Source organism: Engystomops pustulosus, chromosome 9 (assembly GCF_040894005.1).
Source record: "Engystomops pustulosus chromosome 9, aEngPut4.maternal, whole genome shotgun sequence".
Classification (NCBI taxonomy): Eukaryota; Metazoa; Chordata; class Amphibia; order Anura; family Leptodactylidae; genus Engystomops; species Engystomops pustulosus.
The window spans coordinates 74,285,201-74,298,999 of NC_092419.1; the positions used below are offsets into that span (position 1 = coordinate 74,285,201).

The 13,799-nt window shown below is 47.8% G+C and overlaps 1 protein-coding gene across 3 annotated transcripts in view; it reads right to left on the minus strand.

The window, feature by feature from the left end:
• LOC140077834 (Krueppel-like factor 5) overlaps positions 1-13,799 on the minus strand; it is a 306,436-nt gene that overhangs the window by 74,548 nt on the left and 218,089 nt on the right. The window lies entirely within an intron of this gene.

The following is a 13,799-nucleotide window of genomic DNA, read 5'->3' on the forward strand; positions in this document are numbered from 1 at the left end:
ATGTCTTATCCCCATAACCCGTGATATTTTTTTCTCTCCAGAAAGGCATCCAGTCCTCTCTTGAACATGTACATAGAGTCCGCCATAACAACCTCTTGCGGCAGAGAGTTCCATAGTCTCACTGCTCTTACAGTTAAGAACCTTTGTCTATGTTGATGGTAGAATCTCCTCTCCTCTAGGCCTAGAGGATGCCCCCTTGTCCTGGTCACAGGCCTAGGTTTAAAAAGATCTTTGGAGAGATCCTTGTACTGTCCATTCAGGTATTTGTATATTGTAATGAGGTCTCCCCTCAGTAGTCTTTTTTCTAAACTGAATAATTCCAAGTTTTGTAATCTGTCATTGTATTTTAATCCCCCCATTCCCCTAACAATCTTGGTTGCTCTCCTCTGCACCCGTTCCAGCTCTGCTATGTCCTTTTTATACACTTGTGCCCAAAACTGTGGAACATAACCAGTCCTCAGTGAATCTTCAAATATTAAAAATAAAGGTTAGTTTATGCAGAACTCCGGGGTGTATGCCATCTGGTCCCTTTGATTTATCTATCTTAGTGCTTGTTAGGGGGTGCCATACCTCTTCCTGCGTTAAACTGTTGACACACCAAAAAGAATTTTTATTATTCCTCATTGTGTCTTCCACCAGGGGATTTTCCTGGGTAAAGACAGTCGAGAAGGTGATATTCAGTAGATTGGCCCTTTCCTCATCTCTTTCCACCATAACCCCCATGTTATTTCTAAGAGGGCCTACACTCTCCGTTTTTAGTTTCTTATCATTAATATACTTGTAAAAAAATTTGGGATTATTTTTGCTCTCCCTGGCAATATTTCTCTCAGTCTCTATTTTTGTGGCCTTCATCTGCTTTTTACAGGATTTATTTTTCTCTCTATAATCCTGTAATGCCTCATAGCTACCTTCAAGTTTTAGCACCTTAAACGCCTTATCTTTCTCGCTTATTGCTTTCCTTACAAGACTAGTTAGCCACATTGGCTTTTTCTTGTTCCTCTTATGCTTTTTCCCATATGGTATGTGTTTCTCTCTAGAATATATGAGAAGTAGTCCCATTTTGGGTGGGGGACTTTTGTCTTTGAGAACATTGTCCCAGTCTATGCATTTAAGGTCTTCCCTCAGTTGCTGAAAATTTGCCTCAGTCAGTGGCCAAATCCTCTCTGACCCGGTCCAGTACTGCACCAAGCCTAGAGAGCTACTAGTGATCTGGACTCAGTGCTACTATTCAGCGAGGATGAAGTGTTTGAGGACAGTCAGCAGCTGCTTGGCAGTGAAGAGGTGGGGCAGACTTCCGCTGCTTCCTGTAGTAGGCAGGCTGTGCATACTGACACCGGTGAGCAATGCAAATTGATGATGATGTAGCTGATCACACTTGGGAGCTGGGTGTAGCAGGGGATTCATCATCATCAGGTGAAGAGAGTGTCAGCTTGAGCGTCAGACAGCGGAGCAGGCAGCAAGTTGCTACTGTGCCTGTGAGTCAGCAGGGTTGCAGCAGTGTGAGAACTGGAGCCAAACATCCGCGGGGTACAAATCCTGACTCGCAGGTCCAAGTAAGCACTGGCACAGGGGCTCAGCGAGGCAGCGGCGGTAGTAGTCGCTCAGTGCAGAGTGTTGGCGGTAAAATTACCAATTTTTGTGAAGACACCAGAGGAGCCGAGCATAGGTATATGATGTATCTGCGGGCAGAAAGTGAAGCGTAGCCAGGGAGCTAACCTTGGCACCCTGTGCCAACACACGCAGCGTCACCATCCAATGGCCTGGGAGAAACGGGTGTCAGATGTGGCTGCAGGCGAAGCAGCAGCAGCACCTAGTGGCACACATGCTGTTTCAGCAAGTCAAGGCTCCAGCACTTCTTTGACATCATCTCCCGGTCCAGATGCTCCTGCTCCTCGCTATGCATGACGCCAGCAGTTGTAGAGCGAGGCAATTACAAAGAGACAACTCCCAGCCATCCTAAGGTGCAGAAGCTGACCATCTTCTTCTCGAAGTTGTTGGCACTGCAGTCTCTCCCTTTCCAAGTCGTGGACTCTGCACCCTTCAGAGAACCAATAGTTTATGCCGAACCAAGGTGGAGAGTTCCAAGCTGCAATTTTTTTCCAAAAAGGCAGGGCCAGCCCTTCACCATTACGTACAACAGAAGGTAGGCCAGTCCATCAGCTTTTCAGTTTCTTCCAAGGTGCACAGCAGCGTGGATGTGTGGAGCTGTAACTATGGTCAGGGCCAGTACATGTCCTTTACAGCTGACTGGCTGAATGTGCTTCCCGCCCAGCCACACCACAACTTCCACAAGAGACGGCACTTTCTCCTCCATGTTGTCAAACTGTTGCTCCTGCGCCAGTGTCCGCCTCCTCCTCCTCCTTCTCCACCACCACCTCAGCCTTCACAAGTGCTGCTCCATCCTACCACATGTGCAGGGCACAGCGGTGTCACTCAGTTCTACACCTGGTTTGCCTGGGCGAACAAAGTCACGCAGGGGAGGAACTGCGCCGTGTCATGCAACAAGAAATCAATGTGTGGCTTTCTCCGCGACAACTAAAAATCGGAACTATGGTGACAGACAATGGGAGGAACATGGTGTCCATGGTGTACCGAGGAGGGATTGTCCATGCACCCTGCATGGCGCACGTGTTCAATCTGGTTGTCAACAAGTTCCTGAAGTCTTCCATTCTAAAGTCTACCATTCTCTGCTATTCCAAGACATTCTAAAAATGGCCAGGACACTGTGCAGGCACTTCAGCCATTCTTACAAAGCCAAGCACACCCTCCTCGAGTTGCAGCATCAGAACGGCCTACCCCAACATAGTCTGATATGCGATGTATCCACCCGTTGGAATTCCAGCCCCCATATGTTAGACCGCCTGAATGAACAGAGAAAAGCCATTAATGATTTTTTTGATGATGCAAGCGGACTGTAGTACTCCCCTGTATAATTTTGATGTCAGCCTGGAAGCTCATGCGTAACACCTGCCGTTTGCTCAGACCCTTTGAAGAGGCCACATTATTTGTCAGTCGCCAGGACTGCGGGATGAATAATGTCATTCCACTGCTTCATGTCCTTGAACTCATGCTGAAAAATCTGTCTGGTCAGGGCACTGGAGAAGTGGAGACTACATCTCATGATCACATGAGTCCAGTGGGGACTGAACTGGAGGAGGAGGACGTTGGAGCACAAGCAGAGTCTGGTGCAATTTGTGTTTTTTCTACTCAGGTGACAGCATAGGAGGAGCAGGAGCATCCAGAGGAGGTAGAAGACAAGGCATATGACTCAGAAGCACCCTGGCAGTATAAAGTGGAGATGGAGGCCGGGAGTCCCTCAGAGTCACTTGCGCAGATGGCCCGCAGCATGCTGCTTTGCCTAACTAGTGACAGCCGAATAGTGAACATCCGACATAGGGATGAGTTTTGACTCTCCACCCTCTTGGACCCTCGCTACCGGTCACAAATAGCTGACTTTTTTCCAGCTGCTCAGAGGGAGGAACAACTGGCATACTATAGAGAAATACTGTTCACACAGTTGGCCGCTGCCTATGTGCGCCATTGTCCATCCTCTGTCAGGTCTGATTTCTGGCAGTTATTGCACACGTACTACTGCCACGACTGCTGTGGGGAGTTGGGGGGGTAGGAGCAGTAGCAGTTCCATTAGCAGCAGCTTAAGTCTGAATTCCTTAATGAGCAATTTCCGTCATCCGCCTATTGAGCAGGTTAACCACCAGCAGCAGCAGCAGGACATGAAGCAGACCCTGCACCTATTTGATGCGTGGCCGCAACTTGCGGAGTTTTCAGTAGAGAAGCTGTCCTGCCCGGCCAGTAGTGTGGCATCAGAGCAGGTGTTCAGTGCAGCAGGGGCCATCGTTAACCCAAGGAGAACCCACTTATCCACTTGTAATGTGGAGAGACTGACCTTTGTCAAGATGAATCAGGCTTGGATCGGCAAGGATTTAAGCTCACCAATGCCTAATGCATCAGATTAGATCAGCCACGACGCCTCCTCCAAACTCCTCAGCCACTAATCTGATGCTGCCACCCGCCTGATGCCACACATCTGCTGCTAGTTGCTCCATCTGCCTCCTACCATCTTTACCAGGGACTGGAATTGTCCGACACCTCCACACTATAACATTGTGCCACCCTGCGGGCTCCTGCTGATGCCACCTTCACACTATATCATTGTGCCACTCTGCGGGCTCCTGCTGCTGCTGCTCCACACTATAACATTGTGCCACTCTGCAGGATCCTGCTGCTGCTGCTACTGATGCCACCTCCACACAATGTCATTGTGCCACACTGCGGGCTCCTGCTGCCACCTCCAGACTATGTCATTGTGCCACCCTGCGGGCTCCTGCTGTTGACGCCACCTCCACACAATGTCATTGTGCCACACTGCGGGCTCCTGCTGCCACCTCCAGACTATATCATTGTGCCACCCTGTGGGCTCCTGCTGCTGCTTCTGCTACCGATGCCACCTCCACACTATCATTGTGCCACTGTGCGAGCTCCTGCTGCTGCTACTGATGCCACCTCCACACTATATCATTGTGCCACCCTGCGGGCTCCTGCTGCTGCTAATGCCACCTTCACACTATATCATTGTGCCACACTGCGGGCTCCTGCTGCTGCTACTGATGCCACCTCCACAGTATATCATTGTGCCAATCTGTGGCTTTCCATGTTGCTGCCACCTGAGGAAACTACGGCAAAACGCACGTTGGGTTGCTGTGGCGGTGGTCTGGTGATTCGAACACCATTGGTAGCCACTTTGTGGGCTATATTTGCCCTTTTTTGGGCACTGGTACTACCCTTATAACCTATAATCTGACTGTCCTTTTTGTGCCTGTCTTTGATACCCCATTGAGGGATGTATAGTTATTACTATTCTGACCATCACCCTTTGTCTTGTTGTTTTGGTGGTTTTAATTTTGTTTTTAATATATTTTGAATGTCAATTTGTGGCAAAATAAAGTCTGAATAATTTACTACTAATATGGTACTTGTGTTTTGATAGTGGTAAGATTTTTGATCCTGTGTACTATTTTTTGGTATTCATCTTTTGATTGGTATAGGGATTATTTTGTATTGTAGTGGGTATCTTCGTTGGTATTCATGGCACCATGATAGAGTCTGGAGGCGGCATCAGTAGAAGCAGCAGCAGGAGCCCACAGAGTAGCACAATGTTATAGTGTGAAGGTGGCATCAGTAGCAGCAGGAGCCCGCAGAGTGGCACAATGATATAGTGTGAAGGTGGCATCAGTAGCAGCAGCAGCAGGAGCCTGCAGAGTGGCACAATTATATTGTGTGTTGATGGCATCAGTAGCAGCAGCAGCAGGAGCCTGCAGAGTGGCACCATGATATAGTGTGGAGGTGGCGGACAATTCCAGTCCCTGGTAAAGATAATAGGAGGCAGATGGAGTCACTGGCAGAAGATGTGTGGCATCAGGCAGGTGGCAGCATCAGAATAGTGGCTGATGCAGGTAGTTAGAACCCAGACTCATTTCTCAACGTTTGGAGGAGGCGTCATAGCTGATCTAATCTGATGCATTAGGCATTGGCGAGATGAAATCCTGGGCGATCCAAGCCTGATTCATCTTGACAAAGGTCAGTCTCTCTACATTACGGGTGGACAAGCAGGTTCTCCTTGGGGTAAAGACGGCCCCCGCCGCACTGAACATCCGCTCTGATGCCACACTACTGGCCGGGCAGGACAGCTTCTCTACTGCGGCCACGCATCAAGTTTGGCTGCCCAGTAGTCCATGGGATCCTCTACCTGAGGTGGCAAAGAGATGTCCAAGTTGGCCATCACCTGCTTGTGCAGGATCTGCTCCATGTCCTGCTGCTGCTGCTGGTGGTGGCTACCCTCCTCACTAGGCGGGTGAAAGAAGTTGCTTGATAAGGATTTCAGACTTACGCTGCTGCTGATGGAACTGCTACTCCTCCTACCCCCCAGCTCCCCACAGCAGCCGTGGCAGTAGTATGCGAGTGATGACTGCCAGGAATCCCCCGGTCAGACCTGACAGAGGATGGACAATGTCGCACATAGGCAGCGGCCAACTCTGTGCACAGTATTTCTCTACAGTATGCCAGTTGTTTCTCCCTCTCAGCAGCTGGAAAAAAGTCACCCATTTTTGTCCGGTAGCGAGGGACCAAGAGGGTGGAGAGCCAATTGTCATCCCTATGGCGGATGTTGACTATTTGGCTGTCACTAGTTAGGCAAAGTAGCATGCTGCATGCCATCTGCGCAAGTGACTCTGAGGGACTTCCGGCCACCATCTCCACTTTATACTGCCACAGTGCTTCTGGGTCATCTGCCTCGTCTTCTACCTCATCCGGATGCTCCTGCTCCTCCTCTCTTTCACTTTCACTCACCTGAGTGGAAAAACCACTGATTTCACCAGACTCTGCTTGTGCTCCAACGTCCTCCTCCTCATCCTCCACCAGTTCAGCCCCCACCAGACTCATGTGGCCACGACATGTAGTCTCCACTTCTCCATTGCCCTCACCAGACAGATTTTGCAGCATGAGTTCCAGGACATGAAGCAGTGGAATGACGTTATTCATCCCACGGTCCTGGCGACTGACAAATAACGTGGCCTCTTCAAAGGGCCTGAGCAAACGACAGGTGTCACGCATGAGCTGCCAGTGGCTGACATCAAAGTTACACAGGGGAGTACTACGGTCCACTTGCATCGTCAAAAAAATCATTAATGGCTTTTCTCTGTTCATACTGGCGGTATAACATATGGGGGCTGGAATTTCAACTGGTGGATACATCGCATATCAGACTATGTTGGGGTAGGCCCTTTTGATGCTGCAACTCAAGGAGGGTGTGCTTGGCTTTGTAAGAATGGCTGAAGTGCCTGCACAGTGTTCTGCCCATTTTCAGAATGTCTTGCAGAGGGGTGGAAGACTTCAGGAACTTGTTTATTACCAGATTGAATACGTGTGCCATGCAGGGTGCATGGACAATCCCTCCTCAGTGCAGCGCGGACACCATGTTCCTTCCATTGTCTGTCACCATGGTTTAGTTGTCGAGGAGAAAGCCACACATTGATTTCTTGTTGCATGACATGTAGCAGATCCTTCCTGTGTGACTTTGTTCGCCCAGGTAACCCAGGTGTAGAACTGCGTGACACCGCTTTGCCCTGCACATGTGGTATGATGGAGCAGCACTTGTGAAGGCTGAGGTGGTGGTGGTGAAGGAGGAGGCGGAGGCGGACACTGGCGCAGGAGCAACAGTTTGACAACATGGAGGAGAAAGTGCCATCTCTTGTGGAAGTTGTGGTGTGGCTGGGCGGGAAGCACATTCAGCCAGTCGGCTGTAAAGGACATGTACTGGCCCTGACCATAGTTACAGCTCCACACATCCACGCTGCTAAGCACCTTGGGAGAAACTGAAAAGCTGATGGACTGGCCCACCTTCTGTTGTACGTAATGGTGAAGGGCTGGCAGTGCCTTTTTGGAAAAAAAATTGTGGCTTGAAACTCTCCACCTTGGTTCGGCACAAGCCATTATTTCTCTGAAGGGTGCAGAGTCCACGACTTGGAAAGGGAGAGACTGCAGTACCAACAACTTCGACAAGAGCATGGTCAGCATCTGCACCTTAGGATAGCTGGACGCATAGAGTTGTCTCTTTGTAATCGCCTCGCTCAACGACTGCTGGAGCATCTGGACCTGGAGATGATTTCAAAGACAAATAGCTCCCTTCGGCAGAGGTGCTGGAGGCGTGACTTGCTGAAACAGCATGTGTGCCACTAGGTGCTGCTGCTTTTGCTTCGCCTGCAGGATGGAGCACATCTGACACCCTTTTCTCCCAGGCCATTGGATGGTGACGCTGCATGTGTTGGTGCTGGGCCATGGTGCCAAGGTTAGCTCCCTGGCCACACTTCACTTTCTGCCCGCAGATACAACATATACCCACGCTCGGCTCCTCTGGTGTCTTTACAAAAAATTTCCACACCTCCAAATTGGTGGTAATTTTACCGCCAACACTCTGCACTGAGCGAATACTACCGCTGCTGCCTCGCTGAGCCCCTGTGCCACTGCTTACTTGGACCTGCGAGTCGGGATTTGTGCTCCACGGACGTTTTGCTCCAGTTCTCACACTGCTGCAACCCTGCTGACTCACGGGCACAGTAGCAACTTGCTGCCTGACGCGCAAGCTGACACTCTCTTCGCCTGACGATGATGAATCCCCTGCTACACCCAGCTCCCAAATGTGATCAGCTATATCATCGTCAATTTACGTTTCCCGGTCACTGCTACTCTCTTTACCGTTGTCAGTATGCAAAGCCTGCCTACTGCAGGAAGCAGCGCAAGTCTGCCCCAACTCTTCACTTCCAAGCAGCTTCTGACTGTCTTCATACACTTCATCCTCGCTGAATAGAGGCGCTGAGCCAGACCACCTAGTAGCTCTCTGGCTGCGGGAAAGGAACAGGACAGAGGCTGGTTGAGGACAGGTGAGGGCCTCTGACCTACTCGTGGGCCATGTCAACTAATTGTTGTATCTGTGGAACCCACAGACTCTTGGCTGGGTTTTTCAGATGTTATATATGAGGAATTGGATGACCTAGTCAACCATTAAACAACCTTTGGGTTGTTGATCAACACACTGCTGCTAGATGACAACGGCAGTTCTGGCCTCACAGAGTCACCCCTGCTGCGACGTCCCCTTACTGTGCTGCCACTTATGCCTGCTCCACCTGCCACCTTTCTGTCTGACATAATGGTTTATAAACTACATGAATTTGACATGTTAATATGGCTGTAAACTATAGCCCAAAAAGGTATGGCAACTGACGGTGAAATTTTAGCTACAATCACTGTATAAACTACGTGGATTTGGGGGGCGGAGCCAAGCCACGCTACGAGATGGCCGCTTGATTCTGGAGCTCCCGGCACTCATCACCCGAAGCAAGCTAAAATAGCCTCCAGTGCTGACCGGATGGTTAAATACGGGAACCCCAATGCCCAAGACCCGAGAGGGCACAGCAAAGCAGGAAAACAACAACAGGATTTAGACAAATTCCTGAAAAAAAGGATGAAGACGCCGCCTAGCAAGTTATCCAAGATGGCGCCCGCACTACCCGAGCGAGATGACGCAGAGGACTAGGAGCAAGATAGCGGGGGTGAGTGCTCTGATGCATATGGGGAGTCCTCATCAGGCCAAATCTCCAGAGACTTTATTAAACAGGCCTTGCAACAGGCTTTGAACCCTCTAGCCAAAGATTTGGCAGACATAAAGGCTGATATCAAACAAATAGGAGCAAGGGTAGAAGAGCTAGAAGGAGCTCAGTCAGCGTTGCTGCAATTTGGAGAAGCGGTGCGGGGCGCCAGGACTAAACAGAAGGAGCAACTGAACTCAGCCTTATTATGGGTGGAGGATCAGGAGAACCGCAGCAGGCGCAGGAATGTGTGGATAAGGGGCCTGCCCGAAGATATAGGGCATGATGATCTCCCTAGAGCTGCAGGTGACATATTTGCAATTATACTGGGTCAAGAAAGAGCAGATCTGGTACACATAGAGAGGATCCATAGAGCCCTGCGGCCTAAGCCACGTGCGGCTGAGCCACCGAGAGACGTTATATGTGGTTTGCTAAAGTATACTGATGCGGCAGATATCCTAAAAGGAGCTAGAGACCGTAAAGAGCTTCAATACCAGGCAGGCGTCATTACCATCTACCAGGACATTGCACCATCTACGCTAGCAAAAAGACGGCTTCTTAAGCCTCTTCTGGATGACCTGAGGGAGAAGAATATACCTTTCCGATGGCTGTTTCCTTTTGGTTTGGCGATCTCCAAGAACGGCAAGCACATCATCATCCGAACACCGGAGGACCTAAAAGACGCGTGGAGCGTTCTGGATATCCCGGCCTGTGATATTCCATCATGGCTACCTATCGGAGAGGATGGTGAACTACCCGCACTGCCTGAGGCGACAGTATGGCACCCTGCAAAAAGCCCGCGGGGTAAAAAGAAGAAGCTGCCATCTACCTGAGTGAGACTGTCGGTGTTGGGTAAAACTTCTTGACACAATCAACACATAGTTTTAAGTTATGTTTTTCTCTGATATATTCCTGCATTAGTGTTTAATCCTGTACTTTACAGTAAAGAGGGGAGAACCATGTCCCCTGGTCGGTATTAGCCCCAGTCTGTAAGATAAGCGCACTCTATATAGAAAGATGGACATTCTTGTCAAGACATACTGTGGCGCAACTTAATAGTTTTTACTCTATATAAGTAACAGTTAAATTCGGGTGATAGTGTTAATAGGTTGTGTCGCATAAATATGATACCCCCCCCCCCAACAGATTTACCGTTGTCTGCCTGCCTGTTAGTAGTCCCCAGCACTATTCGGGGTGGCGTCCCCGATGGGATGCGGTACAGTCTTGGCTACAGCAGAGACACCGGGCTAAGTCTGTAACGGTTCATGTATGCATAAAACGGCACCTTTTTGGTTTATGTTTATATTTTTCCCTTCCCTGCCCCCTCTTACCTGCCCCCTCTTTCCTCGTCTCCTGCCCTTACCCCTTGGTGACTCAAAGGACACAAAAATCTACAGTCCTAGATATGCTTTCTCTTAGTGTATTAGAGAATGGGAGACATTAAAATTATCTCTCTAAATGCCAAGGGTTTGAACGAGCCATGTAAGAGACACCAGATCCTGAGACAAATGAAAAGAGAGAGCAGATATCATACTATTGCAAGAAACCCACTTTAAAGTTAACAAAATACCTCAGCTACCGAGAAGGGAATATTCCCAATGGTACCATAGCGCATTTATATCAGCTGCTAGGGGAGCCTCCGTTGCAATAAGCAAACATACTCCCTTTAAACTCCTAGCGGAACTAAACGACTCAGAAGGCCGTTTCCTTTTTCTAAAAGGAACCATAAATGGCCAACAGGTGACTCTTGGAAATATATATGCTCCAAATTCTGGTCAGGTCCAGTGGCTTGTTGATACCTTAAAACTATTTTCAGACTTCTGTGAAGGAATTCTGTGAAGGTGGTGATTTCAATCTTGCGTTTGACCCCAATCTTGATATGACGAGTCTTAGACACCACTCATACAGAGAGTTGGCGGCTCTAAAAAAGGCATTGGAAAGTAATGGCCTCATAGATACCTGTAGGTTAATGAATCCCAGTACAAGGGACTACACATTCTTCTCACAGCCCCATCAAAGTTATCACAGGTTGGACTACATACTGATTTCACAAGCACATGTCACACTGATAAAAGAAACTGAGATTGGTAGTGTATTACTTTCAGACCATGCCCCAGTTTCCCTGTCTATTAGGATACCAGCTTTGCCTTGTAGAGAATGGAACTGGAGGTTAAATACTACCCTTATGGAAGAGGAAAAGCACCGTCTAGAAATACTAGGGAAAATCAAAAAGTTCTTTTCCACTAACACCTCAGATGACCAGGCTTTCCCCATCACTTGGGATGCACACAAGATGGCAATCAGAGGGGAGTTAATATCCTTAGGGACTTTTGTTAAAAAACGACGTACTCGCCTCCTAAACTCCATGTTATCCCAAATCACCAAATTAGAGAAACAACACAAGCAAAGTAAAGCATTGGCAGTATTAGACGAGCTTACGGATCTCGGGAATAAAGTTCGGAATTTGCTCAATGTAAAGTCAGCTAAACTTCTGCAGCTTTGCAGATTTAAGCAATATTTGCATGGCAACAGGGGAAATAAAATGATGTCACTTTTATTGAAAAAACATAAAGAGAAGTCGTTCATTCATTCTATCAAAACAACGGACGGCACTGTAACCTCAGACACACAGAAGATAGCCAAGGAATTTATGTCCTTCTACTCTGCACTTTATAACATTACACATCAGACGCAGACAAAACATCACATCAGGGCATTTCTAGATAACCTCAATCTCCCGGTGCTTACAGAGACAGAAAAATCCTCCCTCCTTGCCCCTTTTACGGAGGAAGAGCTTAAGAAGGTCCTACATACTATCCCGTCGGGAAAATGTCCGGGACCAGATGGGCTCCCAGTGGCATATTATAAGAAATTTGAAGAGTGCCTCTTGCCACACTTCACAACTGTATGTAATAGACTGCTAGCTGAGGGATCATTACACTCGCAAGCTTTGTCGGCAAACCATAATAACCATAATACACAAGGAAGGGAAGGATCCCACACATTGTGGAAGCTACCGTCCCATTTCCCTCTTAAACACAGACGTGAAATGGTGGGCAAAGGCACTAGCTAACCGCATCTGCGGCTTATTACCGAGACTGATCTCTCCTGAGCAATCGGGTTTCGTTATGGGAAGACAAGGTAAGGATAATACCTGCAGAGTAATAAGACTTATTGAATATGCTAAAACCAACAAGATCCCGTTAGTCCTTCTCGGCACAGATGCCGAGAAGGCATTTGATAGGGTTAGTTGGCTTTTTATGCATAATACATTAACAAGATTTGGCTTCCCTGCAAATTTCGTTTCAGCTATCTTCTCCCTTTATTCGTCACCTAGTGCCAAGGTCCGAGTGAATGGCATACTTTCTCCGCCCTTTTCAATAACAAATGGCACGAGACAAGGGTGCCCTTTATCCCCATACCTATACATTTTATTCATGGAAACCCTGTCACAAGCAATCAGACAAAACCCACAGATACAAGGCATCAAAATCAAAGACACTATACACACCACAGCTGCTTTTGCAGATGATCTTCTAGTCCTTACCACTAATCCCAAAGAGTCTATCCCTATACTTACACAACTATTCTGGATTTTGGAAAGCTATCCAATTTTAAAGTAAATTTTGGAAAATCGGAGATTCTCAACATTACATTAACCGCACAAACAGCATCCAAATTAAAAGCTAATTCAGAATTTAAATGGCCGCAGAAGTCGCTTAAATATCTAGGTATTCAACTCCCAAAAGACCCAGCAGACTTATTTAGACTCAATTACACCCTACTCCTAAACACCATTGAAACACAACTCAAGCAACTTACTATACCCTTTGTGTCCTGGATAGGTAGGGTCAACCTTCTTAAAACATATATCCTACCCAAATTCACATATTTGATAAACACGGTCCCGATTACACTCCCCAGATCATATATCTTGAGAATTCGCAGACTATTCTCCTCTTTTGTTTGGTCATTCAAAAAGTCTAGGTTACATTACCTACAACAAATCCAAAATAAGAAGAAAGGAGGGCTAGGTCTTCCAGACCTTATTAACACATACTGGGCAACACATGTTCAGCGCTGGTTATCTCTAGTAAAAAAACCGGCACCCTCCCTATGTGCCTCATTGGAACAAAGCTTACTCACAGAGTCAGACCGCCTCCAGCGTTGGGGGATACCACATAAACACGTAGTTCTAAGCAAAAGCTGCCTGCTATCCTCCACTATCAAAATCTGGCAGTTTATCCAAAAACGTTGGAGCCCTATACCTTAGATATTGGACGAGTTACCGGCGTGTTTATTGCCACAAATAGTAGACCCAAACCTCCCATTAGACTCTCCACTCAGTAAGCGCTTAAAGTATCTAACTGTCAAAGAATTAAGGATAGAAGTTTCAGACTCCACGGAGTTGATTAGATTAATAGCAGATAAGGGTCCACCACTCGATTTTCTCCAAAAACATAGATTAAACACATTGGGCACACGCCTATATGCAAAACTAACTCAGACGTATAAAGAAACTTGGCTAACAGAAATACTCTCAAGGCCATATAGTGGGAAAGGGCTATGCTCAAATATAGGGTACAATCTTTTGGAGTATCGAGCTGGGAGTCCGCCCACATCGCTATCAAAATGGCAAGA